Source organism: Aquarana catesbeiana, linkage group LG03, assembly GCF_042186555.1.
Source record: "Aquarana catesbeiana isolate 2022-GZ linkage group LG03, ASM4218655v1, whole genome shotgun sequence".
Classification (NCBI taxonomy): Eukaryota; Metazoa; Chordata; class Amphibia; order Anura; family Ranidae; genus Aquarana; species Aquarana catesbeiana.
The window spans coordinates 284,078,736-284,091,189 of record NC_133326.1 but is presented as its reverse complement, the minus strand read 5'-3'; the positions used below and the strand labels follow the sequence as shown (position 1 = coordinate 284,091,189).

The window sequence follows — 12,454 nt, the reverse complement described above, 5'->3', positions numbered from 1 at the left end:
TCTAATGTAAAGGGCAACTCTGATGTAAGGGGTGTTCTGGGAACCCTGATTTAAGGGAGGGCTCTTATGGAAGGGGGAATGCTGTGGACTCTGGTGTAAAGGGGAACTCTAAAGTAAGGGGGTCTCTGCACACCAAAGCCCCCCCTTGCATTAGAGTCCACAGAGCACCCCTTAACACCGCTGCGCCGGCGCCTCCTGGCTCTTTAAGGGGTTTCTAATACCAGGAGGGGTGGGGTTTATTAATGATGTGACCGTTGTGATTGACTGTCATGGCGCTCCCCATCACAAGCAGCGACTGAGAGCTTTCCATTAGCCACAGGTAATCAGCAGGTTGCGTGCTCTCAACACAGCTGTGTTTGCAGTGTGGCAAACAAATATGCAGCCGATTGCCGCCAAGGCCCACCAGCCGAGAGGCCGCATATTTGTGTACTGTTGGCATGAAGGGGTTAAATTAGTTTATACACTGGGAGGCAGGAGAGAGGGTGAGCTTACTCACCCCAGAATGAAGACTCAGGAGTGTGGGCGGGGCAGACACAGGAGGAGAGGGGTGGGAGGAGGAGGAGGAGGAATAGATGAAGATGAACTCTGTCTCCTCTCCCATTCATGAGGAGGGAGAAGGGAGGCAACTGTCAGTGCTGGCTCTGAGGATGAGCCCCTGTGTGAGAGAGACACTCAGTTCAGCCCTGCAGCCAGCCGGAGGGAACAGGCATGGCCGCATAGTGGGAGGTAAGCGGTGGCTGCGGTCTGTGTTAGCCCATCATGAACCGTAGTCGCCTCTTACCTCCTGCTGTGCGGTCCAGTCATCAACAGGTTCCACTCTGTACATTGTGCTGTATATTATATATTTCACACTGCTCCACTCTGCACACTGTGCTGTATTTTACATATTTGACTCTGCTCCACTCTGCACACTGTGTTGTATATTACTTATTTCACACAGCTTCACTCTGTACACTGTTCAGAGATGAACACATGGAGACAGTGTATTGCCAGGGTGATATTGGCACAAGTTGGTATGCTGTATTAACTGGATCCTTTGATGTCAAAGTCACTGAAACCAACAATCATCAGAGGAATCCATCCATCCATCTGTTGCAGAGCCAAGTACCATCTTCCATCCAATTCCGCCCCAAATGAGACTATTGGAACCTACTACCAGTGCCCCCCAGCAAGCACCCCTAGGATCGTTTGATCCATAAGCCTGATTGACACTCCGCTGTATGGTGAGTGTGTCCACCCTTTCTGGTAAGCGTATTCACCCCTTCTACTTATGTGTGGACTCAGAATACATGAAGATTACCTTTTGATTTACAAACACCATCCACATATGTCTTTTTTCTACTCACTAGAAATATCACGTTGTTTGCACTGATGAACTATTACTCCAACATGGACATTTGCCTCTAGTCTTTGGAGCTTGTTCTTTCACCCCATTGGTTGGTACTACTGCCACGTGTAAATATTTGTTGTTACACACAGTACACTGCCACGTGTAAATACTTGTTGTTATACACAGTTTATATGTATATAGAGCGTCAGTTCACTTCTTTGCCCACATCACACTTAGCGCTGCATTTATTAATTTTTTTTTTTTACACTGTACTTAATATTATATATTTCACACTGATACATTGTATATAATGTGTTGTGTTTTACATATTTCACACTGCTCCACTCTGTTCATTGTGTTGTCTGTAGTCAGAGTCAGGATACTGGAGGAGACGTAACCCCACCTGTGGCGACCTGAGGTGTGCCGTGGTCACCCATGAGAGTAATCTTAAAAGAGGGCATACCCTGTGTATGAAATATGGAAAAAATTGGGGAATGGGCGGGAGGGAACCCGGAAATGCAAGCCGACGAGTACGTAGGAGAGAAGGGGGGGGATTATATGGCCCCGACTCCTCCTACAAACCCAGGCTAGCCAATGGCCAGCCTTTTACTTGTAGTCAGAGTCAGGATACTGGAGGAGACGTAACCCCACCTGTGGCGACCTGAGGTGTGCCATGGTCGCCCGTGGGAGTAAGCTTAAAAGAGGGCAAGAAGAGAGAACAACTAGGTACAGTAAGTGTAATTTAATGAAAACATGACAAATAACTTAATTCAACAAAGTAGCAAAAGCACGTTTGACATCCACATGGGGATCAGGAATGTACCGACTATAGCAAGATGATTGCCAGCGTCCCGTGTATTGGATGACATGGGATGGGACCCCCTGCTTGAATGCCGTAGATGCTGCACCGATCCTGAAAGAATGACCTGAGAACTGGTTCGGGTTCAACCCCAAGTTAGCAATCAGAATCCTAATATGAGCGATAAACTGACTGGAAGTCAGAGCATGTGTAGGGAAGGGAAGCAATGGACTATCGTGAAGGGCTGCTGGAAACAAGGACACCAGACAGTGTTGGCAGCGTAATAACTAACCCCAAAACCCTGCCCAAACTGCCGGTTCTTGTTGTTGGGGAGTTGAAAAGCATAGTGATCAGGAAACCTGGTGAGACTCCCCTTGAGGAGAACTGGTGCGTGCAAACCCGCTCGGGACACCTCCCCGGGTCTGAGGAAATCAAAGTAGCTAAGGAAGTTTGCCGCCTTGAGAACCAAACTGGGACCCAACCCAAAGGGGAAAAGGACAATAAATCTGCTAGATCACAGAACATCTGCCCGGAGATAGGCAAGCGTGTGACTCCTGGTTTCCCCTGTGTTTTCTGGATACCTTTAAGCTTGGCTTTAATAGGATGAGCTGCAAAAAAGGACGGTCTGTCAGGATGGCAAAGTGAAGAGAAATGCTAAATACCCGAAAGGTATAGCTTAATGGTATTAAATGATAGTGACAACTTGTTATGACAATAGGCCATGAAAGACATCATATACTTGACATCCCCCACGCAATTGCAGGGATAGAGGGACCTGAAACCACTGAAACACCTCCATGCTGTCTTGTATGCCCTAAGCGTGTTCCTTGACAGTGACGCATTCACCAAGCTGGATGCCTGCGCCCTGAGTGCGACTAATCCAATGTCAGCAGGGCAACTGGCGGAACCGGCTGGCCCAACTGATCCGCTTCTGGAAGCTGTTGGAAGAAATGCCGGAAATCAGCACGAGATAATGCATCAGCAGCCACATTATAGACCCCACTAATGAACTCCCCTTGTAAATGCAAATTATACCTGAGGCCCAACCACGTCTACCTGGGCATGAACAACATTATCAGGAGAGAACCGGATCTACCCTTGTTGATAATCTCAGCGGTGGCCCAGTTATCAGTGAAGAACACCACTGTGTGTCCAGACCAAGATGGTCCCCAGGTGATAGCTGCAGCCACAGTCGGTACATTTCAAAAAGTGCTGATGTCTGGGCAAACCTGGGAATGTCCGACACCTCCGAAGGCCAAGGGCCTGTTAGCCATTGACCCCCAAACACAGCTGAAAAACCTACCGAGGTGGCAGCATCCGAGAAAACTCTGGGAGAAAATGTCGTAGGTGGATGGATGAACATGGAGATCCCATTCCACTTATCCAGGAACTGATCCCACATCAGCAGATCTGCCCGAGCATTGGCCTGCAATTGCACCGCCGAATCAGGATCTTGGTAGAGAGGAAGGAGAGCCAAAAGCCTGGAAACAATTGCCCTGCCCTGAGGAATAATCCTCATGGCAAAATTTAGCATACCTAATAAAGACTGCAAGTCTTTCTTAGAGCACACTGGGGACCTGACCAAACTGTGTATGACACCCCAGATCCTGACCAGCTTGTCCTGAGGTAGACTGGCGATCAAGCGTACAGAATCTAAGGTGATACCTAAAAAGGTAATTACAGTGGCAGGCCCATCAACCTTATGGGCAGCTAAGGGGACAGTCAGATCCGTGAACAATACCGTGAGTGCAGCAAGGTCCTTGGGAGGCTGTGCCGGGCTTTCTAATAACAAGAAGTCATCCAAGTAGTGAATGACCTTGCCACACCCCAACTGAGAAGACAAAACCCAATTAAGAGCTGAGGCACATGTGTTGAAGAGCCAAGGACTACTTTTGGAGCCAAACGTCAACTTGGTAGCAAAGTAATAACGCTCCCGCCATTTGAACCCATGCTATTGCCAGAGAGATGGTTTGATGGGAAGTAATTTGAAGGCATCTGAAATGTCTGCCTTAGACAACCATGTGCCCTAACCCAACTGTAAAATATATTGGATGGCTAAGTCTACCGATGAATATTGCAATGAAAATTCTTCTGAAGGAATGAGAGAATTTAAACTAGGTATGGGTGAAGAATGAGGAAACCAACAGGACATAGATTAAACAAAATTTATTAGAAAATTTACCTCTTATCACACCAATGGGGCTAACCCTCCACATGCTAAACTGTGAGGACACGAAAGGCCCAATGACGAACCCCTTGGCTAATTCATCCTTCAATAATTCATCTACTACCCGGGCGTTGGCGGCAGCAGACAACAAATTGGCACATTCCACCATCTGCAAAGGTAGGGTGATAAGACCTTTATGAAACCCCTCAGAAAAGCCTTCAACCAGAAACTGCCTTAGAGCCAGGGAAGGGTGGTGCAACAACCAAAAAACTAGATATTAACTCGGCTCAGTCATGAGGAACTGGGTGCCTTGATGGGACAGGCAGACATGGGGTGTGCCCTGAAACAGTTGGCACAAATATGGAGGAGTCTGCACTGGTTGTAATTGCAGACCATATAGTTAAAATTGTTACACAGCTGAGCCTTTTCTAACAAATGGATGGGCCTGCCCAGTTTATCAAACTGCCCAGAAGGCCCTGTGGAAGAACCACTGAACCCTGGCCTGTTGGACCTTGAAGCCACCGGATGATCCAGGTTAGGACACCAATTGGCGGTGTGGGCAAATGACTGACAGTTGGCACAAGTTGGAGACTTTTGACTAGCAAAATGCCTACAAAAAAGCTCAGTGTCAATGTTGCTCCAACATGAGACCAACTGAAACTGTGCCCAAGTGGTAGCGACTTTAGCCGAAAAAGATCGGTGGTAATCATAGAAGGCGGAACCACCATATTTGTGGGCCAAATCTACCATCTTGTGGAGATAAAGGTCCATCTCCTCCTTTCTACCGGGACTGACTGCACAAATAACATCCCTGTAGATACCGAAAGCAAGGACGAATTCAGCAATGCTCAACTTGCGATTAAGCCTCGGATCACGGGTTTTGAGGACCACCGAGACTTCCCCGCAAGCATAAGCCTTGTTCTCCACGACGTCCTGTGATGCTATGAGCAAGGACGCCAAATTGACATCCTTTCCCTCCAAAATATCCTTTTTAAGGTTAGCAGGAATAAAATGGGCAGGAGAAACAGATGGTAATATGGTCAAAGGAGATGGAACAGCCAGAGGTAGCGGCACACTCGTGTTACCTAAGGAGGACCCAGATGGCCCAGGATCTGCGTAAGTTGTTGTAGCTACCACGCTGGCTGGGAGGGCCTCCATAACATCCATCCTGTCCTGTAACTACTGGACAGAAGTGGAGAGTGTGTTTAACAGAGCGTGGATCTGAGTCAATGAAGTAATCAAAGACACGTGCTCCGCACTAGTAGAAGGCTGTGGCTGAGATGGGTTAGAACAGAGGAGTCTGAACAGCTACGCTTTCCTGGCCGTGGCTGGGAATGGAATGCCCCTGCGTCGGAGCTCAGCAATAAGTTTAGGGATAGTCTAATTCCTTAGGGATGAAGTGCTTCCATGCTCTGAGCCCCTGACTGGAGTAGGCGGAATAAAGGCAAATTCGTCACTCTCTGACACATGTGACATGTTCCAATCTGTGGAAAAAACAACTGGATATAGTCAGCCCAAACCATGCCCTGAGCCTCAACTGTCCCTAACCGTGAGTGGTGCTGAATAGAATACAAACAGCGCGTAAGTACGCTAATGACCATGACCCTCTACGTGAGTGAGGCGCAAGCCCGAGTAACCTGTTGCACAGAGACAGGCAATTAAAAACAAATACTCAGGGCTTGGTACCTACGGACTGTTGTAGGCAGGAATAGGAATGTACATGACGTGCAACGTATGACGTATGATGTACAGGCGAGAAGATTGCAAATATTACAATCGTTAAAAATGAAACCTCAGCCCCCGCACGGAACTGTAGACGTGACAGATCCTGGTATGTATAGACCCTAGCTATGACCCCTGGACGAAAGACACACAGAACACACCTTGCTGTCCCTGAATGAAAGTGACAACTGTAACAACACCATGACGCATGTACTGAACAAAATGAAGAAAAATACAAGCTGACAAAACAACCTAACAACCTGCCGACCAAAGTAAACCACCTGACCAGAGTGAATGTGAGCACTGGAGTGAGAGAACGAAAGGTGCAGCTGTGGTGAAAGCAATTGCGAACGAACGTGTTTTTTTTCTTTTCTTTTTTTTTAGAACCAGGGGTAGGATAACTTAGGCTGAGCGCCCCCTGATGCGATTGTGAGATGTGACATGGAGTCGATCGCATGGTATCGTGGCAGCCCAAAAGGGCTAATGTGGCCACCAAGCTGTGGAACTAACAGACTCAGCAGGCCTGCCTGAGCAATGTTAGTGATGCCTGAAATTGAGGATTCTGGTGCAGGTGAAGCTGGAAATGACCTAGCGCAACCCCATGACATACCAACCACATTTATTTTGAAAGAAAGCAAAGGAGTAAAATAAAAAATGCTGACAGGACTATGGCGACAGACAGTGACTAAAATAGAGCGTGTCTGATTAGGCTGGAAAAAATACTAGTGATGCAAGTTTAGTGGCAGCCTGAGAGGCTGCATGAGTCCCTAGCTGTGGAACTACAAGACTCAGCAGGCAGTTTAGTGCAGCAGTACCTGACAGAGCACCCACATTGATCCTGATGACACAGCATACATGAGCCCCTGAAAGCAGCACCTAAATGCATCCTCCCCCTGCTCCTGTCCCCTGGCCCCAGACTTACCTTAGTCAGCCGCTGCGACCGTATGTAACAATCCCCGTAAGGGAACTTAGAGAGACCGAGCCCCAGCTGAGGAGAAGAGGAGCGCCGCCTGTTTGCACGTCCGCCGACCAATATAAGGGAACCGATACCTGTGTGGAGCGGGAAAAAACATGGTCAAACCTGAGCTACCACCGCTGCCAGGCTGACCGGACCTATACAGACCCCCAAATGCCGAACGTCCACGTTGCTGCCAAGAAACACCTGCCCCGGAACCGGAAACGACCCATCGACTGCTGTCCAACCCGGAAATGCAAGCCGACGAGTACGTAGGAGAGGAGGGAGGGGATTATATGGCCCCGACTCCTCCTACAAACCCAGGCTAGCCAAAGGCCAGCCTTTTACATAGTACATATTTCATACTGCTCCAGTTTGTACATTGTGCTGTATATAATGTATTTCCCACTGCTCCACTCTGTACTACAGAAGCAAATACTCTTGCGCACAGGTGTGTAAGCTAGATGATCCCAAGGGTTCAGAAAGGACAGTGAATTTTGGCCTTGCTGCTCTCCAGGATGGGATTATCCTAGTAGTAAACGATAAGAAAGAAAAAGAGAGCGCACCGGCCTAGTGCATTATCCTTGAGAAAATTTTTTATTAAAAACAAGATTAAAATCTACTCACAAAGGTAGTAAAACCTGTTTTTTTCTTCAATTTTTCGGCATCACCCCTCAGCGAGCTTAAAAAGACCTGGAAACTGCTACCAGTGGATTAATCGCCTTGTGACTGTATACAGTGCAATGTTTTCTACCTTTGTGAGTAGATTTGAATCTTGTTTATAATAAAAAATTTTCTCAAGGATAATGCACTAGGCCGGTGCGCTCTCTTTTTCTTTCTTATCGTGCTCCACTCTGTACACTGTGCTTTATATGGCATATTTCACACTGCTTCACCCTGTATGCTGTGCTGTACATGATACACTGCTTCACCCTGTATACTGTGCTGTACATGATACACTCCTGCATCAACCTTTATACCATGCTGTGCGCAATGCAGCACACCACTCCACTCTGTATTCTGTTGCGCACATTCCTTGCAGCACAGTGCTCTGATCAGTATACTCTGCTGTAGATTCTATATGCCATAAGGCTGCACATTATACATTATGCTGTATGCTATATTTGCAACATTTCTCCATTGTGTATAATATACTGTATAGATAGTGCTACTTAATGTCATTCAACTGCACTACAAGCTATGCCATGACCTGGGTAACTGAGAACCTTCACAGACTATCTACTGTATATTATATACCTAGCCACTGTCTGTTTCCTTAGACAGTAGACAACATCCATTGTCATGAACCCTTCTATGCGCAAATGTGCACACTTATGTATTTATACTGTATATTGTGTAATTATATAGCATAGCATTGTGGTTACTACAGTATCCATGAATCAATGAACATCTGCTTGCAGCCTATCAATGTAAATGTCTCGGAGGTCAGGCCTCTGACATCACTGGAAGTAATGTTCCAGATGCGTAACTGTTTTACCATTAAAATCTAGTATCACTGTGATGGGAATTCAATATGTATTCAAATGACTGGGTAAAATGAAGCATGGGCTATTTTACCGAAGGTCAGGATCTACAAAACAATGTCACTTTTAACAGTTTAGTAATATAATGAAGCTGGCTTTCAAGAGATTGCACTTGAGCAAGTTCATTTGATTGACTTTAATGTTGCTGCAGAGTACCATTAGTGTGTGTTAGTGCCTTCTTTCAATCTACACCAAGCTAATCATAGGCTTGATAATCCTTGCTTTGCAGCTCCCAAGAGCATGATGTATTCTCTATAACTGTAAATGACCACATTCTGTCTGCACTACTACTATAACGTTTCTTAGGAAACAAGCACGTGGATTGGTACATGGCTAATCAAAGCTGACACTTACGCAGACGTTAAATCACATTTCGCTTTTAAGATAATATGGTTAAGATATTATTAGTTAAAATGGTACTTCAAAACAAATCAAAGAATTTGAAGAAGTTTTCAGGCCAACCATGGATCATAGGAGGGATATTATTCCTAGTGAGAGTTTTACTATTCAAATTAATGTATCTGTCTGCAACACGGAGGTGCATTGGGGTTTACTTACTAAAATTGGAGAGTGCAGGCTCACTTCTGCATAGAAACCAATCAGCTTCTAACCTCAGCTTGTTCAATTTGGCTTTGGCAATAGAACCTGGAAGCTCATTGGTTTCTATGCAGAAGTTAACCTTGATTTTGAACTCTCCAGTTTTAGTAAATTAACCCCATTATGTTTAAAGAGGAAATGAAGACAACTCTTGTCTCTCTGAAAGGGGTACTGGCTCTTAGCAGCAGAATTGCAGAGTATACAGTATATAAGAAATATATACCTTGTTTCTCAACATTTTTCATGTACATAGCAGCAGCCGTATTTGCTTATCACAAACACGGGCCAACTTGTTTGCAGTGCTTTATGGTAGTTGCATAGCTCCCAACTGTCCCTGATTTCGAGGGACTGTCCCTGATTTGGAACAAAGTTCTTCTGTCCCTCTTTCCTCCTCATTTGTCCCTCATTTTGATCTGATCTATATAGTTGTATATAAAATGCACTTTTTATCTTTCAAAAAGTGTTTCCTGGTGCTAAACCTTTCATCCAAATTTCTAAGTTGCTGCATTTGTAAATTTTAAAAGCCAGTATAAAGTTATAGTAGTGGTAAAAAAAAAAGCACTCGTGGGTTCAACTAATCAAGGGGGTGTGTCCTGTGCCTGCATACTTTTGCTAATAGGTGTCCCTCGTTCCCATCTCAAAAAGTTGGGAGGTATGCAATTGTGCTTTAGGACCTAGTCTCACTTTTGCACTGCATTGTAGTATGTTACAGAACAAATGTTAATGAGCATCAGCATTTATCTGATTGGCTGCCAAGGCAGCTAAAAGCTAACTTGCACCATTTTTCCAATCCAACGCACCATAACTATGCCGTGCATTGTGGTACACTGCAGTGTGGGTGTGTTGGCCCCCAATATAGAAGTCCACTAGTGCACCATTTAAAATGAATGGCACCATGGCGCATGGCACATTTTTAAATCCTTTGTAAATCAGTAATTAGACTGGTAGAGAAAGAGGCAGCCAATTAGGTGTCCCTCATGAAAATGTTGTAACATGGAACAAGTCTGCAGGCTGGGGTTGGGTAGATGACACCAGTGCTTAATTAGAGAATTTAAAGTGGAAGGCAAGTCAAAACCTAACTAAGCTTAAATCAAGTCCACCCTTTATTCTAAGCCTTTTCCAGCTACACTGTAAATGAAAAGATGCCTATACTTACTGATTCTGAAGTCACTCCGGTTTGGTCACACGTTCGGGTCCCAGCGCCAGCTTCAGTGTAGAGGAGGGACAGCCGACAGCAGATGCCCCATAGTAAGCCTATGGGTGACATCATCACACAGGCTCTGCAGCCATTGTCGGCCATCTCTCCTCTAAATTGAAGCCAACACTGAAGAGCTCATGTGACCAGACCGGAGCAACTTCAAATTTAGTAAGTATAGGCATCTTTTCTTTTATAGGATAGATAGAATAGGTTTAGAATAGGGATGGAAATAGATTTAGGCTTACTTAGGTTTTGACTTGCCTTTCACTCTAAAGTGGAACTTTAGTCAAAAAATGTAGTCCTGCTTGAACACTTCATGCTGGCCCCTTTTGCAGGTATAGCTATGTAAGACTTTAAAACATAAGTGCCTATACTGTTTAAAATCCAGTAATGCACTCACCCTGCTCTGCACATGCTCAGTTACTCCCTATTTTAGGCCATTTTTATATATGTGCCAAAATTGTAGAGGCCGATCTGCTGACAGCCTAAAGATATACCTGTGTTTAGGGGTTTTGGGCTTCAGCAAAATGGCAGCCTCCAGCAAGAACAAATAGGAACAATGCTGGAGGCAATTTACAGCACACACTAATTTTGGTGGCATAATTATTAATGTGGAATGTATGCTCCTTGTTAAAGAACATTATTTTTAATCAAGTTGTTATGGGTAAAGTTTGGCTTTAACTGTAACAGAGAAAGTGATGTCATCCTTCAGGCTGTGCTTTGTGAGAGAACCGTGTCCATAGTAGAACTGGATGGACAGACATAGAAATCCTTAATAGATAATAGCTTCTTTATATCTATTTTATCTGTCTTTTTAGCTGCTTGTCTGAAAATTTAGATTTAATAAAACCAAATCATCGATGACAATCTCAATATTTCTTTCAACAGAGGGCAAGGACTTCAAATCTGCAAGCGGCCCCCAGCCCAATTGGCCAGCCACTGTCTATTGAAACTATAAGGAGATCAGGAAGTTAAAAAAAAAACTGCACCAGCTTCTAATTTTGTTTCTCCCTGAAAAAAGTGGTATTGGTGGAGTCTACCAGTCTACCAGTGTGAATATACCGTTGCCACTCATGTTGCCTTCTCTCCAATTTCCATTGACAGGAAAAGTAAGGTTTGGAGATAAATGTGCAAAGGTACAGGCAGGTGATCAGAGTATGTCTTCATAGCTCACCAACTTCCTATGTCTATGGGTCCCTAATACTGTATGCTTCACAATTAAGCCTGGCATGCATTTATTGTCCTCCTGAAAGGATATAGGATACTTTGTATTGTTTGTAGAGACTCATCAGTGGCACATGTTCTGTAGATATGTCTCTGGCGTCTGTCACCAGCTGCATGTTCCTATTAAGCAGGAAAGTTTATTGCACATTCCTTTCTGGAAAGAACTGGCATTTTTCCAGTATAAACATATTTCACAGTTCTGGTCCATGCAGTCTATATTCTAGGAAATGTTTTATAAAAAGAAATAAACAAATGTACTCCTCCCTTGTTTCCAGCAAATAGATTGGTTACACCCTGTACTGTGATTAGTTGCAGGCTAAATGCTATAAAATGCTATAAGTGTACCTGTAACAGAAAAAAATTTATACCAGAAAAATTTGTAATAAACTGTTTAGGAACGGTTATCATTGTACATATTAGTATCAATTTTGGAGGAAAAAAAAAAACATACACACACTAAATCTGGTAAAAACATAAGTAAAAGAAATAAGTAACACTTATGTTTAGTGCACTTTTAGGTGTAACTGAGTAATCCTAATGTTAGTAAATCAGTACTTACATGCAAAAGGAGACACCCCCTGCTGACTGCTCAGTTTTGTTCTATAGGGGACCAGGCAACCCCAAAACCCATAGCACTCTGTTTTACAGATTCCAAGCAGTGCTCAGCAGTCCTAGTTGTTGCCTGCTCCTTCCATGCTTCACCATTGGTCCATCATTGTGTTGGCTGACTAATAATAAGGCACAGGATTGGGTAAAGCAGAGCTTAGCTTTGCATTTCTGGCCTTTATGAATAATTCACCCCAGTTTTTGAGTCACCTGGAGTGCTACAAAAGAAAGTGTACCTAAGAGTGCAGATAAGAGTCCTTTTCTTAAAGCACGACTAAAGTTTCATTAAAAATATCGTAGCAGGTAGGTTCT

At 44.5% G+C, this 12,454-nt stretch overlaps 1 long non-coding RNA gene across 1 annotated transcript in view; it reads left to right on the top strand.

The window, feature by feature from the left end:
* LOC141134528 (uncharacterized) overlaps positions 1 to 11,631 on the top strand; it is a 228,072-nt gene extending 216,441 nt beyond the window's left edge. The window contains exon 3 of the long non-coding RNA XR_012243188.1: positions 11,201 to 11,631. This is a non-coding gene — a long non-coding RNA (uncharacterized lncRNA). The remainder of the gene's footprint in view (positions 1 to 11,200) is intronic.
* Positions 11,632 to 12,454: the final 823 nt, after the last annotated feature.